The sequence below is a fragment of the Dermacentor albipictus genome, chromosome 7, assembly GCF_038994185.2.
Source record: "Dermacentor albipictus isolate Rhodes 1998 colony chromosome 7, USDA_Dalb.pri_finalv2, whole genome shotgun sequence".
Classification (NCBI taxonomy): Eukaryota; Metazoa; Arthropoda; class Arachnida; order Ixodida; family Ixodidae; genus Dermacentor; species Dermacentor albipictus.
The window spans coordinates 21,937,399-21,953,749 of NC_091827.1; the positions used below are offsets into that span (position 1 = coordinate 21,937,399).

Consider the following 16,351-nt stretch of genomic DNA (forward strand, 5'->3'; position numbering starts at 1 on the left):
ATGAAGAAGCAAGAACGGGGTGCAGCCTGCACCACACCTAAGTAGAAAGAAAGATCGCATTCATTTTGCAGCCACGTATATAAACAACCAAATCACAGTTATTTTCCTAGAATATATTCACTGTTGCGAAAAATTATAGCTGATAAAAGCCTTCGTATGCTTTCTGCTGTAAATTTCTTCCATTAACTCTCCTGCAAGTGTGTCTCCACTTTTACCCAAAATTACCCGCTAACCCAGTGACACATTAGAAGGATATAGTGTGAATAAGGCCGATTCTGATTTTAAGAGGAAGCTTTAGATCGGGTGCTCCTATCTAAATACATGTAAAAGGAGAATTCGTTTTTCTCGGCAACCACTGCACCAAATTTGAAGAGGTCTGTTGCTTTTAAAAGAAAAACTTAAAATCTAGTGACTGTTGGTTTCGAATTCTTGATTTAGGTCCTTAATTTTTTATTAACATTTGACGAATATCGCAAATCTTCAAAAAAAGAAACTATCAAGTTTACAACTCTGTAACTCTAAAACGAAAAACGATAATACAATTCTTTGAATTGCATCTAATAGTACATCTAAAGCGGACAAAATTGATATGCTATACATGAATGTAAAAAATTTAGTAATACGGAAATACAGCTTTCGCAGAACCTTTGTAAACAACGTAACAAATTCACGTAAGATAAAAAATAACGTATGAAATTTGTCCACTTTCAATGGTCTAATGGATGCCATTTACAGAACCGCGATATCTTTTTTTTTATGCAGAGTTATGAATTTGTAAACTTCGTTCTTCTATTTTTTTCGAACTTCCGAATTTTTGAAAATTCTTTTAACTAGATCTAGGACCTAAATCAAAATTCCACTTCCAATGTTCACTAGAATTTAAGTTTCTCTCTCAAATGCAACAAACTTCATTAACATCGGTCCAGGGGTTATATCAGAAAAACGTTTTTTCGTTTTACATGTATTTGAATAGGCCGTGTCGGAGTTGGGCCCGAGCTAAAGCTTTTTCTTAAGGTGCAGAAGAAGTTTGTTTCGGGTGGGCTAGCTCATGCTGCAGATAATTCATTATACCATACAACAGGACAAACACTTGAAAGTAGGAGTGTCTGAATGCCAAATAGTAAATTTAGAATCAAATCAAGAAAAAGAATGCAAAATATTGATACAAATATCAGAAAATTTTTCACAGAATTTAATGCTTACAAATTGTGGGCAAGAAAATATGGTGCTGCATGTGCTCAGGTGTCTCCCAGCATTGCATGACAAGAATGTAGCAAGCTATCAGTAACATAGGCACATAGAAATCAAGATATACAGTACAGTATACCCTTATAAAGGGAGCTCCAAATTAGTATGCCAGCTCAATTTTAGAATATGAAGGTCTGGAAAATATTAGTGCGATACCAATTATACGGGCACACCAGGAGAATTTCCACTGTCGTTGTCTGTGTGTCCATGATGTTCTGTGTAAAGTCAGAGTATGATAACACTGCAACCGTGCACTGTATAGCTGTAGATGCGAGGGAAAAGTTGCGAGGGTGAGCCGAAAAAGGTGGTGGCTGGATGCGGCCGCGTCTTGTCATGCGTCACCTTGTCACCTAACCAAGATGGCTGTGTTCTGGCTAAATTGCACAGTTAAAACCTTGGATGGTGCAGGGAACAAACGATGATGTCAATGACCCCCATGTAGATACTTCAATCATGATTCTAGCCCTAGGTCTGCTATCTTGGTTGCGTCAAAGAAGGAGCGTTGAAAAGTGCACTTGCACGTTTTGCATAATGCCTATTGGTCAAGGGCAGCATGTGTTTCTCACATCTTGCCTAATGGCTGCATTTAAAAAGGTGCCAGGGCTTTCTATGAGCCTTTGCTTCAAAGTTGGGAAGAACCATATAGTGATGAAGCAAGCAGAATAAAAGCGGTATTTGAGCCTTTTAGACAATAAGTACATCAAGTAGAGCTACAAAAGCTACAAAAAACGACAACTTCGAAAACGGGTAGCTTGATAACTAGCCTGTCTGTATTTTACCGCAGTGTAAATATTGACTCGGCCCCATCTAGATGTTGGTTAGGAATTTGGATGTTTGCATACACTTCTGTGTGATAACTTTTTCCCGAATAAACGATGATGATGATGGCATGGGCAAGTCGGTTAATGTTATTTAGCCCTTAACCTTTAAACAGCATAAACAACAGGCACAAAAGAGTTCACAAAAATATGTGTGGACACAACAATACGTCAGTTTACAATGTTATGATTGCCTTTGTGCCCACTGTTTGAAATGTTGGACCCACAATTTCAATTTTGTGACGAGAACTCCAGAAGGCACAGTTATGCAATCTGTGCCATGACATGCCCAGATTTTCACAGCTGCTGAGAGCAGTACAAAGGTGTCAGCCTAGATAAGGCAGCTGTGAAAAATCATAAGCCAAATCACCAGGTGTGCTAAGGGATTCACTGGTGGTGACTTCAGCCCACATCTATACCTTAGTATAATTTAGCAACTAAATTTTATTTGATGCCCATTGCCCTGCAAAAGCGCTTCTCCATATGCAACATTTGATCACTGCCACATGTATATGGTGACAATCCCATTGTTTTAAGCCGTACATTTTTCCGTAAAGTAAAGATAAAAGCTAACAACATCTAAGTGGCTCGATGTTATGAGCTACTATGTATATGCGGCACCTTTACAAACAGACTGCACAAAATCGCTTGCTACTCAGTGAAAAAAGCTTTTTTTTATTTTCTAGCTCCGAATATAAGGCGAGACTTTCCCCAGGATCTTCAGCCTCGAAGTTACCTTCTACCTTACACAAGAATTGTGCCTTTAAGTGTGGCTTCATGGCAGCGAAATTTTCACCTTATAGTGTAACTTCACGGCAGCACAAATTTCGCCTGATCGTGTGGCTATACGGCAGTGCACTCAATCGTGCAGCGAAGCCAGATTATAAGGCGAAATTCTTACTGCCGTGAAGCCACACCTAAAGGCAAAATTTGGATATAACTCGCATTCCGCATGTTGAAGCTCCTTTCACGGTAGCGATTTTGCCCTATTGTGGGGTCAGTAATTCAGTATTTCGGCCGATCCCCGCTGAGTCTGAATAATCCGTTTTACCAGTGTAAACCAAGAAGTTCAAACATATCCAGATGTGCAACTTTAGCAGCATGTAGATACAAGATATGTTAGAGTGATATGCCCGGAAGGCTTGAAGACAGACATAACCGCAAAGATAACCAATACAGTGGGCTCTCACATGAGTGACGCCAACTCGTATCTCACGGCTGACAGATGAGCCACCCTTGATCATCTCGCCTGCGCTGCCTTTGAGGAAACCGATGCCACCACGAAGGAAACCAGAGGCAGCAGGCCCAACACCTCATCCAAGCTGGCCAGTCTGTTCTTTCCAACTGCAAAGGTTAGCCACAACCAATGGCCACATACGATTAGAGAAGGCTGAATACTCGGAGATGACATGAGTCAATGCGTCATGAATAAACATAGTGTATATTTGAAAGCAATACACGAAAAGTTCTCAGCGTGCTCGTCCTTTCCGTGTAGTGTAAACTTGTTACCATGATCGACTAACTCGATCCCACACTTGACTTTCAAAGGATTGCTGAATAAGTGCGATGTGTAAGCATGTAATATAGATGATAACGTAGAGCAACTGCTACTGCACAATGTGTTGCAGGAACCATACAAGTTCAGCCAATAGCAATGGTGGCACAAAACATATGACATTGTAGTTCAGTGATACCATTACGGTTTCCGTGTTTTCTACAAGTGCACTTTGTGACTGATCATGACAACTATGTGGGAAATGGTGTGTTGCACCACCGTAGTTGCAAGTGTAATGCTCCATAGCAAAAAGCAAGAAAAGAAATGGCATTATATGATGACAAGGGCTTTGGCGCATTCTTGCATCACCGTAAAGAAGAGTTAAGTGAGCAGGAGCAAGGTGAAGATAAGCACTGAAAAAAAAGGTGCATGCCTGTCACCTGTCTGTTACTGCACATTTTAAAAATCATTGTGAGAAATTGCTTTTTCCAGCTACTACTTGAAAACAATGTTTCTGAACAACCGTGATGTAAAATTTGACTAAAGCGGACTGATGGCAAATCAGTATTGTTCTATATTAACTGTGTCATAGGTGCTTTAAGCAATTTGGGTGTCTCGACTGACCCTGTGCCTGAGAGGCCTGTTGGGTGATGGCCACCACAGTTCCAAGAAGCCGCGCTACAGTGCAGCGCACTTCGTAGTTGGAGCCTTCGAAGGCCCGGAAACAAATGGAGGCCACCGTCTCCAAGTCACTTGTGTAGAGAAAGGGGGCATGCCACACCATCTCCAGCAAGCACTGCATAGGAGAGGATACAGGGTCATCCTACTTACGTAGATCAACATGGCATCTGGCACTTAATTAAGTCAAGCCAAGTCATGTTTGAAGCACTGTACTAAGCATCGGTTTGGCAAAATAAACAGCTCTCTCAGATTCACTCACAAAGTATATTTTTTTTTTGCTTAGGACTCCCCAGAATTCTACTCAGCCGGCCTATCTCGGATTCCCGGGTCAGTCTGAGTGAGTAAGTCAACTTGTGAGTTAGTTTGCCGACCTATGATATCGAGTTATCTAACAGCTTAGAATCCACTGCAGCCAAGGCAAGTGATTTTCTCAGTGATCATTGTAACCATGAACTTAAATGAGCATCCAGCAGGCCAAACCCCTTTTCCCAGTGTTGCTGACCTATGCCCACTGGTCCTCTTTTATTTTTTGCACCGCAGTGTCCAGGACTGGCTGATACACTGCATAAGCAACACTCATTGGCTGAAAGAACTGCCTTGGGCAGCGTGGCACTGTCAGGGACAAATAATCGAAGAGCTCCACTCCATTAACTCTAAGCCTGCTCCGAACTAACCTTCCCACAATACCTGCACTATGTTTAAAAACATGTTGAAATGATCGACAGTGGTTGACAAAGCCAAGGTTTTGACAAGTGAACATGTTTTCAACAACGGGTAACAACTGCTTTCCTTGACAGCATTTACCACTCTCACCCAACCCCAATGGTTGAGAATAAGCGGGTGTGTAAGCTGAATGAGGAAAGTCAAAATGTTCAAAGTGGTAGGTGGTGGGGGGGGAGGGGGGAGCCCATTTAACTACTGGTTTTTTAAGACATAAGGGCAACAACAATGCAAATGAATGTTCGTGTGTGCAATGGTATTTTCAATCTGATGGGCTCAGTCTTTCAAGAAAACAGGAAGCAAAACAGGGACAGGAAACAGAAAACAAGACAGAAAGCAGGAAGAAGAAACAGAAACCACATGGTGATTCGTTTTCTGCACGTTTTTTCACCCTAATTTCAAACAAAAATGTGGTCAACTCATGCCTACTCTCTGATCCGTGCTGCATTCTGAACACAGATGGATGCTCGTGCTACATTTTCCCACCAAGGTAAGTTCTAGAAGCAACACACTAGTGGCAGGTGCTTCCTACCTTGGCAGCAGCGCAGCGCACAGCCAGCACCCGGTCAGTCATGCAGTGGCGCACAGCCTTGAAGATGTCCTTGTGCACGGGACTCGCTGCCACGCCCATCCCTGCCACCATCTTCTCCATGGTGTGCATTGTCTCGCAGCGTGACTGTGACTGCACCATAGGGGGCACTGTTGAGCACGCCAAAGTGCAAAGAGGGCCGAGGACTGTGGCACACCCAGAATTTCATTAGCACAGCATGCAGCTTCCTCTAACATGAAAGGAGGCAGCACAGATTTTACCGTTAAAAGGTGATGCAGGGGGTTTTGAAGAAGTGCAAAGGCCCTAGTACCTGACCACCAAGAATGTGACAAACAAAAATGACTAAAGTATGTGCTGTTTATGATGTGCGTGCAACTAACACACTGTTGTCACGGATACAACAAATTCCTTTTGAAGTTTTGGTTGGCCACTAGTCCTATACACAAAGGCATGTCGTTACACAAAGGCGGTCTTTGAGAGCAAACCCTGGTGCAGTTTTCAAAGGACTGGAATCAAACTACAGTAATCTACGAGGCAAGGAGTTCAATCCTTGCTGAGTTATCTGATAAACAACTAGACTATGATTAATGACACAATTAATGACAACGAATTCAAAAATTGGGAACAATGCAGAAATGAGCATTCATGCTGCTTGCCTGACTCTACTTCTGTCCTCACCTTCGAATTTATGCTTAGTGATTTTCATCAGTAGAGAAATGAGTATGAATGCCTCCTGTATGCTTTGCCTATCTATTACCGCTTACTTAACCAACTAAACACTGCAATAAGAAGAAAGGCGGAAAAGAGTAACACTGCCCACTGAAAAACACCATACACAGCATACAGTAATTGATCTGTGACAACTGACTGGAAGCCATTCCATGAGAAGCAGTAGAACGCTAAATATGTGAGCCGAACAAACAGTTACGGGAACATAAGTTCTCAATTATTTGCAGTCACTAAATCAAGTGATTCAGTTAACTTTCCACACAGGCCTGTGTGAGGTACTAGGCAATATAAAAATGACTTGATGGACAAAGGAAAGTACATGTAAATTAATAATAACAGATAATATTCTGCATTAACAATACGAGAAATACATAAACATAAAGCAAGAGAAATATTATAGAGAGGCAATTTGTGCAGCAGTGAACAGCAAGAACACAAAATCAGACATGTAAGAGCTGATAAAATATTTTGCAGCTGCAGCAGAAGCATAGAAAAACAAAACAAAGGCACACAGTAAGAAACACGTACTAAATATAGTAAGCAACAAAATGAACTGCACATAATGAGAGAAAGACAAGCAGCTACATGAAATTGTTCCACGACACATCTGTTTAGACGGTGACTGAACTTTCAGAATATGTATTGACAACTAATTATCATTACTTCTGCTGCTTCCGTGGTGTGGGCCAGACCAAGACGTTTTCCCGTCTCCTGAGTTCTAAAATCTTTTATGGCATGAAGCAAAGAAACGAAGATAAGCATAACTACTAGAAGTGTTTTTAACTTTAGTTAAACAAACTCAATCACCAAAACAGAAATGTTTTTGTTTTCACAAGTGTGGGAAAAGAACAGCGATCCTACCTCAGCATTCCTAAGCGACTTCAGGAGAATGTGGACTGTGTCTTCGTAGCTGCGGCCCATCATCCGACCCAACTTCTCATACATAGCACCTGTGCTTGTAATGGCGGCCCTTGAAAGATAATGACATGGGGCACCACATTTATTATGGGCATCAGGAGAAGCGCCTGATCAGCATTGGTGCAGCTGACACAGTGCGAACAGTGAACCACTCATGTGCTTCATTCAGCTGATACACGTCACAGTTACATCATTCAATTTAAAATCCTTTCTGAAAAGCACAGCCACCCACGACCACTGTCCGCAGTTTCCAGTGTTTCAGACAAGACCATAAAACATGGAAGAGAAGTACTCAAATAGATGCTGAAGCATGCATAACAGCTAGACTGCTGAACAGCGCTTCACATTTGACAAGTAAGGTAAACATTTCGTATTACTCACTGTGTGACGATTGTACGGATGACAAGTAATCCTACAGACACAAATAAAAAGTGTAAAACAAGAACAGGAACAAACATATAGTATTCGTATTGTGCATATTCCCATCATATGTAAAGCATGCCAGTGATGATGTTTTTCAAACCTAGTAGTACGACGTCATTGCAGTATGTGCCGAGAAATCCGATGAAGTGATACAAGCTTTCTTAAATTATTTAGCCTGGTATATTAGCAGAGGAAGTCTAACTAGATATCATTATCAGCGACAGTACCCACGCTTGTGTCATAACATGTCTGCTGTGCAATCGTTCACCATTTCTTCTAAAGGTGTGCAAAGAAACCATTATTCTAGGAGGAGGCTTTGTAATAGGCACTCCTATCTAAATACAAGTGAACAGAGAAGTTGTTTCATATGGCATTCAATCAACCAAATTTGATGAGCTTTACTGCATTTAAAAGAAGTTCAAATCTACTGATTGCAGCAGAATTTTTATTCAGGCCAAAATTTTTTTTTACAGAAATATAGCTGTAAATTGAAAAAAAAAACAAATACTAAAAAAACTTGAGCATCATGTTCGCAACTCTTTTTCAGCAATTAAAAGCGATATTACAATTATGTAAACTGCATTTATTGGAACATCTAAAGCAAACAAAATTTATGTATTACACAATGCCCTGATATGTATCAATAATTTCTGAACAGAAGTTTTTGCAAAACCCTCATAAAGAAGCTGTGAACACAAGCCGTGAACCAATACATCATACTTGCTTCCTTGAAGCATTCTAGTAGATGCAGTTTACAGAATTGCAATATCTGTTTTTGGTGCAGTTATCAAATCTTAAACTTTGTGCTTCAACAACAACAACAACAAAAAAGGAAATATTCCTACCAAATTTAGGCAATTTTTCAAAAAATCTGTGGCCATAAATCAATATGCTGTTTCCTACAATGTACTATATAATTTTTCTCTGTCTCTGAAATACTATAACGAATTTAATTCACATCAGTTCAGACGTAGTCTAAAAAGCGCACTTCTGCATTTCACATGTTTTTGAATCAGGTAATCAGACTTGAACCAAAGCTAAAGTTTTGTCTTAAGGAATAACTGATTTGAAAACTTGGGCAATCCATTCCGACCACAGAGGATTTGTGCTAGAGAAGAAAGGTGAGACACTCACAGGCGAGCAGGCAAACAGCTGGGCGAATCATCTCGGTTACACAGGATGTCATTGCACTGGTTGACGGCATCAAACAGCAAAAAAGTGTCTCCAACGCTGAACAGGGTTGCCAGGCACCGGCCCAGCATCCGACGCGTTGGGGGACCAGGCGAACCCTCACGCATCTGCCGCACAAGTTGCTCAACCAGCTGTTTTTGGCATTGCTTGATGTCCGACTAGCCACAAAAGAAGCAAAGTAAGAGCGTGTCACAGGATATTTGCATTAAGCGAGACAGGAACATGAGCACATCGATACGTGACCAGTTTTGTACCGTACATGACAAATTATGCAATGTGTGCGCACGATGTGCAATCCTAGCAGCATTCATTTCCAGCAGTCTCATCTACTTATGATGCATGTGCCAAGCTGCATTTCTTACCATTTGCTAGACAAAAGAAAGCGCATTAATTTGCTTCGTTCTCTGCGCTGCCAGCTTCCTTTTATTCATCCCACTACCTCAACCTGTCATTTCGCAAGTACACAAAAGAGGCGCTGTAAGCGAGAGAAGTCAAGAAGTGAACATGGCATACATAGATGATTTTAATTAGGCCAGTGCCACCTTCAGCTGGTAATAAAAAAGCTCTTTCCCCCACCTGCTTGGAACTTTCTGATCGTAAACATCAGATAATGATGACACAGAAACGTAATTTAAAATAATTTTGTCTTTTATCTCTAATGCTCTCATGCTAATAAGTTCTGAAACTGTGATCTCAATGCATGACATTACTGAGAATCAGCAAACTGCACAATGATCACTCGGACAAGTGAAGAAGCACATGCAAGTAGAAACTCAGTGCCATCATCCTGTAAGAATTCAAGCCTTTTGATATGGATGAGGTGATCATCATGTGAAACTGAAATGACCTGTATCTTGCATGTAACATGCTGTAATACAAGCATTGACAGGCAACTGTGCTTCACTTTAAGAATTACTCTACAGCTATTGAAGTGAGTCCCATAATGGCCAATGGCAGAACACTCAAACACTGCAAAACGCAGGGTGCTTTACGAGGGCTGGTGGTGAGCCCCGAGATACCTTTTGTGCAGCCACAAGCACTTTGTCCAGGAAACGTAGCCATTCAAAGACAAAGACTGGTCGCTTGACTTCAGGAAGTTGTGCCAGAACCTCTTCATTGAGGGTGAGGCTGTGAGACAGTTCCATCATCTTGAATTCTGCAAAACGAAAACAGCAGCAGTTATTAAAGCTTAAGTGCGGTAATAGCACTGCTGCCACAATTGAACAAATATTTCTTTAGCCAGGTAGTATCTGCATGCTCCACGCACAGGCCACCGTAATATATATTCGTTTTTCCAGTGGCAATTAACGGGGCAAGAAAGCTGCATAATTTCGTAGCACTTCCGCCACCTTCAACATACAGTTTCGAATGGTGATACTGGCGTACGCCAGAGTTAATCACTACAGCTTTAGGTGCACTTCGGCCAAGTCATACACACAGCTTCGAATGGCGATACCGAAAATATGTTCCGAGCGTGGTGACCATTGCAAATACATCGACACTGCGTTAGCTGAAAGCGACGACATTGAGACATCGAGGACACGCGAATGAAGCGCAAGCTAGCAGACGAGCACATTGATTTGCATTCGGCAACAGTTCCGGGATTCCTTTTTTTTTCTTCTTCTTTTTAAAAGCCATTGACAATTACGATTCACAATGTGCAGGTTAGCGGCGACATCGCCCGAAAAGAGCTGTCAAATATCTACCGCTTGCTTCCGAGTCCTACCGATCAATTCCGCGCAGACGTGCATGCGAACAAGCAAGCTCAGCAGACTATCCTACTCAAGAACAATCTACAAATAACGTCCGGCCAGATGCAGGCTGCGCTTATAATAGCATGGGCTATGAGGCTAAATGAAATATATTCTCGACATCCGGCAAGAGCATGCGCTAAGCTCGGGTCGAATCGTACGATCCGTGGCCAATATGCAGAGACCTCGCACTTATTACGATCATCGTGCTGAAAGCATGCAACTACGACCGCATATGTGACGCCTTCTTACGCCTTTGCTAAAATTCAGTGGGCGTCTTCGCATCTCAGGTGTGACGATTTGCTCCGCTTTCGAGAAACGATTTTCTCCTCTCACGAACTTCACGAGTATTCACAAACTTTGGCGTGCACGATGGCTATAGAGAGTCGAAATAACGGCGCCAGCGGACACTCGGAAATCATCTGGCTAATGTTTGCGAGAATTTTGTTTGTTTAATAATGTCACACATGCAGACGACTACCATCTGTGATGAGCAACTCGAACGTCAACTAACAAAATCGTTGTTTATAATCCAGGTAAGTTCTTCTAGCTTTCATCTAAGTTCCCGAAACAAATACAAGCTATGCGGTAGCAATGAATGTCAACGAGACATACCTTTTATAGAGGTAGTAAAATTAAAATTGCAACAATTAAACTAAACGGTACAGCAAGCTAGCAACTTAAGGAGTCCATTTTTGCTTGGGACGGTACATGGCTTCCCGTCGTGCAAAACGTTCAAATCTATAATAATGGCGCTAGTGTTCAATGTTGTATTAACGGGGTCCTGAATATTTGACTGCGCGTGTTCGAAAAAAAAATTTGCGCTGCTCACCACTGCACTGTTCTCGCTCAAAATTTGCAGAACGATCAAATTTTGGTGTTTATTTTGTTTAGTAAGACACTTGGCACAGGTAATTGCCGGGTTTTCAAGAAAAAAGGGCGAATTTGCCTGTGATTATGGGAATTCAAGCTGCTGCCGCGACGGCGCAAGCACAAATTTGTTTCGCCGCCTGCGGTCAGCTGCAGAAAACAGCGTTTCAGGGAGGTACTAACTTAGCTCTATGGGGGTCACCATAATAGTGTACTTGAATATGGTCCCTAGAACCTATGCCCTAGCGTATTGGCTAGTTTTACCGTCCGCCGACGGGAGCGAGGACTCTTGTTGAATGACGGTGGCGCTGCTACCATAGAATAAAGAACTGCTACCAGTAACTCTACAATGAGTGAAAAAAAAATAGGAAAACGACAAAAAAAACGAAGACGTACAAAAGCACAATTCGCAATAGAGGATCAGAAAGTTTTGTTGTGGGAGTTCATTGTGTTTTTTTCTTTTTTTAACCTAGGTATAGGACATTAAGCAGTATAATAGCAAGGGCTTGAACTCATCGCTTCGTTTCAAAGAAAACGTTCATAACATTCATCCACCTATCCTACTACAGGATGTATGGATGGATGTAGAACTGCTCGCAGCGTGCTCTGCCGTCTGCGCTTTCATTCGAATAGCGTCCCGCCCGCTCGATACAGCGCGGCGCTCGGATGGTAGACTAGGCAACATTTTAGGGACCATAACTAGAATACGGTTAAGTGGGACCACGGTGTAATACGCCTGTTACACGAGCACTTTACCGGCCGTTAAGGAAAACGGCAGTTGGCCTTAACGGCCGTTACGGCGCATGATTTGTAGTGAGCCGCACGACATAGAGTTCCTCACTGGCGCGTGACGACGAAAAATACTGTGGCGGCGCCGCAATCGAAGTGTGTTGGGCCACATCAAGGTCGCGCCGTTCGAAACAGCTGGCGATACCATGGCGATACTTCTCGGAAGGGTCATTCGTATTACTTGGCGGGCTGGTCTTTGCGTTCAGACCGCTCAAACGGTGTTTATAATTGCATATGACATGTATTTGTGCCTCCGGAATAGATGCCTTTCTTTCTCTTCTTTCTTTCTCTCCTGCAATCACCTCCCGGTGATTGCGCGTGCATTGCGGCCGCAGTGTCGGCTTTAACTCTACTATGCTATTGTATGGTTCCCTTTCGAGAACAAATAGTTTTTCATGTTCTTCAAGCAGTACGTATCTCTCGTGTGTATTCTTGCGCATATAGTTTTCCATTATTGCGAAACGCAGAGGGAAGAAAAAAAATGGCTGTGGCTTAGCTAAGGTTAAGCCCAGGATGCGAAGCATACTAGCCTTTATTTTAGTTTTTGAACCACTGTTTAGCCTGGTGAACTGCTGTTGCTTGGCTATATTTGGTTCGGCTAGACGAAGAAACAACTCATGCAGGCGAGCGCACGAGCTGAGGCCCGGCTATGTAGCTACGCGGCCGCAAGCGAGCGCACGAATTGAGCCTCCGCTTTTGCAGCTGTTATGACGTCATATGGTAGCTACGCGGCCGCGCGCGGCGCAGCAAGGAAGAGCGTGGTTGTGCGGCTAGTATGCTTCGCATAATATGTAAACTTCCTGCTTGCTGCTTCAAACAAATAAGACGTATCTACCCCATCCGGCGGCCTGTACTGTGCGGAAAGTATTCTTACAGAAAAAAAAAAACTGCAGTGCCACATTCCATTCATGTTTCCATCTTCCTCGCGTAACAGAATGCGGAATAATTGGTTCGGGTTCTTTTATTTCGGTCGGACCTCGGGCGCCGAAAACAGTTTTAGGTAGCCATTATATATGCTAATCTTTGACCCGTAAGTCGTGTGAAACTTTCTGTCCAGTCCATGCTTAACAAAAAAAAAAGAGAGAGAGAGATAGAGAGAGAGAGAGAGAGAGAGAGAGAGAGAGAGAGAGAGAGAGAGAGAGAGAGAGAGAGAGGCAGCGTGGTAGTGGCTACATAGTAGATATGGCATTGCGCTGCTAACTCGAGCTCGCGGTTTAAACCAGGTCGCGGAATTCGGCGGGAACGAAATGGGAAAACACTCGCGTGCTTCTGTTCAGCTGCACGTTAAAGAACCCCAGGCGGTGAGAAGTGAACAGCGAGCTTCATATCGCCAAACGTAAAACGCCAGAATTTGTTTAATTAAAAAAAAAGAAATTTATAAAGAAGGTAGCTGCGGCCTTCGGCTTTTTTCTAGGGGTGTAAACGAAAGAAATTATTCTGGAATCTGATTTCTGATAAAAACATATTACGCTTATCTTATATGTCATACCTAAATGAAATGCAGTTCCCAACTGTACGACCGTTCAACTAAGCAGCTTCTGCATTATGAACGGTAGCTTTCGGTTATCCGGCGCACCATCATAAGGATATTAATGAAGCAATTAAAGGAACGGCATGCTTCACATACACGTACACATATTTGTAGAGCTTCTTAGTTCGCGTTGAAGAAGATAAGTGTGGTACCAGATCGGGCGCCCAGTTTTAATGGGTTACAGATATGGTGAGGCTGTCAAGAAATGTTTTCCTTCCCTGAATGAGGGTAGCAGATTTACTGGCTGCCACAAAAAGGAACGTTTATATTGGATGACAGCTAGGAACGTCTTCAGCGGAACTGATTAGCACACGCGCGTCAATTCTCTCAGGAACTGTTGCGCCTCTGCGCAACGGCCATGACAGTTAGCAGTACAATCATTCGGAATAAGAGTCCTCAACTGCATCAGTCTTTCACCTTCGAGACTTCAACAGTGCTGTTATGCGTTACATTCGAATGGAAACGGCTATTCGATAATTTTTAATAGTGGATTCTGAAGTCGAATACGATCTGAATGGCAAATACCATTCGATTAGACTATATGTTTCTACTACATTTCACCTGTTGGCACGTTGCAGTAGATTGGCAGACAATTAAGCCACGGAGATTACATTAGTAAAAACTTACCGGTCTCCCCGATTCGGTTTGAGTACATAGCCAAATTCTTATCCCTAACGCAGTTGTTCATATTAATATCCAATAACTCCTTGATTCCTCTTCTCGGAAAGTCGATTGGTTCACCTGGGGTTGGTGCAGTTTTTAAAAGAAACACACTTATTCCAGTCGGGAGTTTTCACTTTTCCAAGTGGCGCAATTAAATATATGATAATTTTATCTCATATATATATATATATATATATATATATATATATATATATATATATATATATATATATATATATGCCTATGTACCTTTAGAGGGCTTCTGTGGCAAAAAAACACTTCAACTGGCTCAAACTACAACTGGTACCAACCGACAACAGTCGAGGGCGCCCCAAAGCAAGCAAAGTTTACCTCGAAGCGCATCGCTCATCTGCATCTCTTCGCGCGACGCACTTCATAAACCTGGTTTATTTCACTGTAATATTGTTATCTTTGATCGTTGTCCCTGATCAATATTCTACCAACAACAAGCACACGTAAAATGACACGATAACAATAAATTTTCCTTGCGTAGCTTCATGTTGCAGATAGGCGGCTTCTGTGACAAAAATTACGTGTTACTTTTAGAAACAGTGTTAAATATAGCAGCTTAGCTGACTAAAACTACAATTGGTACCGGCAGACAAGAACCGTGGGCGAACCGAAGCAAGTAAAACTATAAAAACATTTATTGCACAAACTTTCTGCGAAAAAAAAACAAACAAAAAACTGGGCGTCCGTGCAACGAAGGCGCGCTCGCTAGCAGACAACGCACTTGACAACGACAGCAAAATCGAAGATGTCATTTTGCATAACCCGTGCATCAAATATGTATACGTAGCAAAAAGGTGTCAGTATAACTTTGCAGTTGAAATAAAGCACCATTATAGGAGCGTACGCGTGCAATCGGTCTCAGCGCCCGCAGCGAAATTACGCTGAATATGCCGCGAAGCCGCGTCTCCGCCCCAATTCGCCCCTACATATATATATATATATATATATATATATATATATATATATATATATATATATATATGTATATATGTCGTTAGTTTCGGTCAGTGGTTCCGGTAGTTTCGGCGTTTCTTGTTCCTAGGCCGCCATTTAATAGTTGTCATATCGGAACAACTTTACGTTATTCCGGCCGGTTACCGATTTCAGTGCATGGGTGCTACGGGGAGTTTTTCGTCCAGAGTTGGTCATATTAACTCAATGGGATCTTGCTGGCTGGTGATTCAACTGTTTTATCCGTCCTCCATTTCGTAAACGCCGGTATCGCGTTGAAACGCTCTATAATGTTAGCTTATGGTCCTTAATTTGTGCCTACTGAAGATGGTTGCTTTTTACAACATGCAAAACCATCGCACCAACGTCTGTGAAGGCCACCATCACGCATGCTCTCGTGCGCAGTGTGCTACGATATGACATAAGATTGTTCCCATTTTGTTCTTGGCGATGGCAGCATCGAATTGATAGCATATTTAAAAAAGTGCGTCGCAACCTATTACGTCTAAGCGTTCGTCAATTGCCAGCGCACGATGGGGGCGAAATGCGAGAACACCTCTATACTTGGATTTAGGCGTACGTTAATGAACCCAAGGTGGTCCAAATTTCCAGAGTCCCCCACTACGGCGTGCCTCGTAATCAGATCGTGGTTTTGGCACGTAAAACCCCACAATTAAATTTTTAAATACCAGTGTGAATTTGTTCTGTTTCCTCGGTATAACCGTTCTTTCAATCACTGTTTACTCCAACCATAGTTCTGCAGCCCTTCTGGAAATGTGTTTACACGCGAATATGAAACGCTTTACGAAATACGGTTTGCGAAATACAGTTTACGAAAAAAAAAAACCAAACAAAACATTATCGCTTTGTTGTGCAGTACTGGAAAACGATATTTGGTAAAAATATTAGGCTTGTCTATGTCCCAGCAACATTTATTGAGTTCCCTAACATTTATTGTCTGCAACCACTGGTCTACAATACCCGTGTTAC

The 16,351-nt window shown here is 42.2% G+C and overlaps 1 pseudogene; it reads right to left on the reverse strand.

The window, feature by feature from the left end:
- LOC135897540 (HEAT repeat-containing protein 5B-like) overlaps positions 1-16,351 on the reverse strand; it is a 389,157-nt pseudogene that overhangs the window by 17,190 nt on the left and 355,616 nt on the right.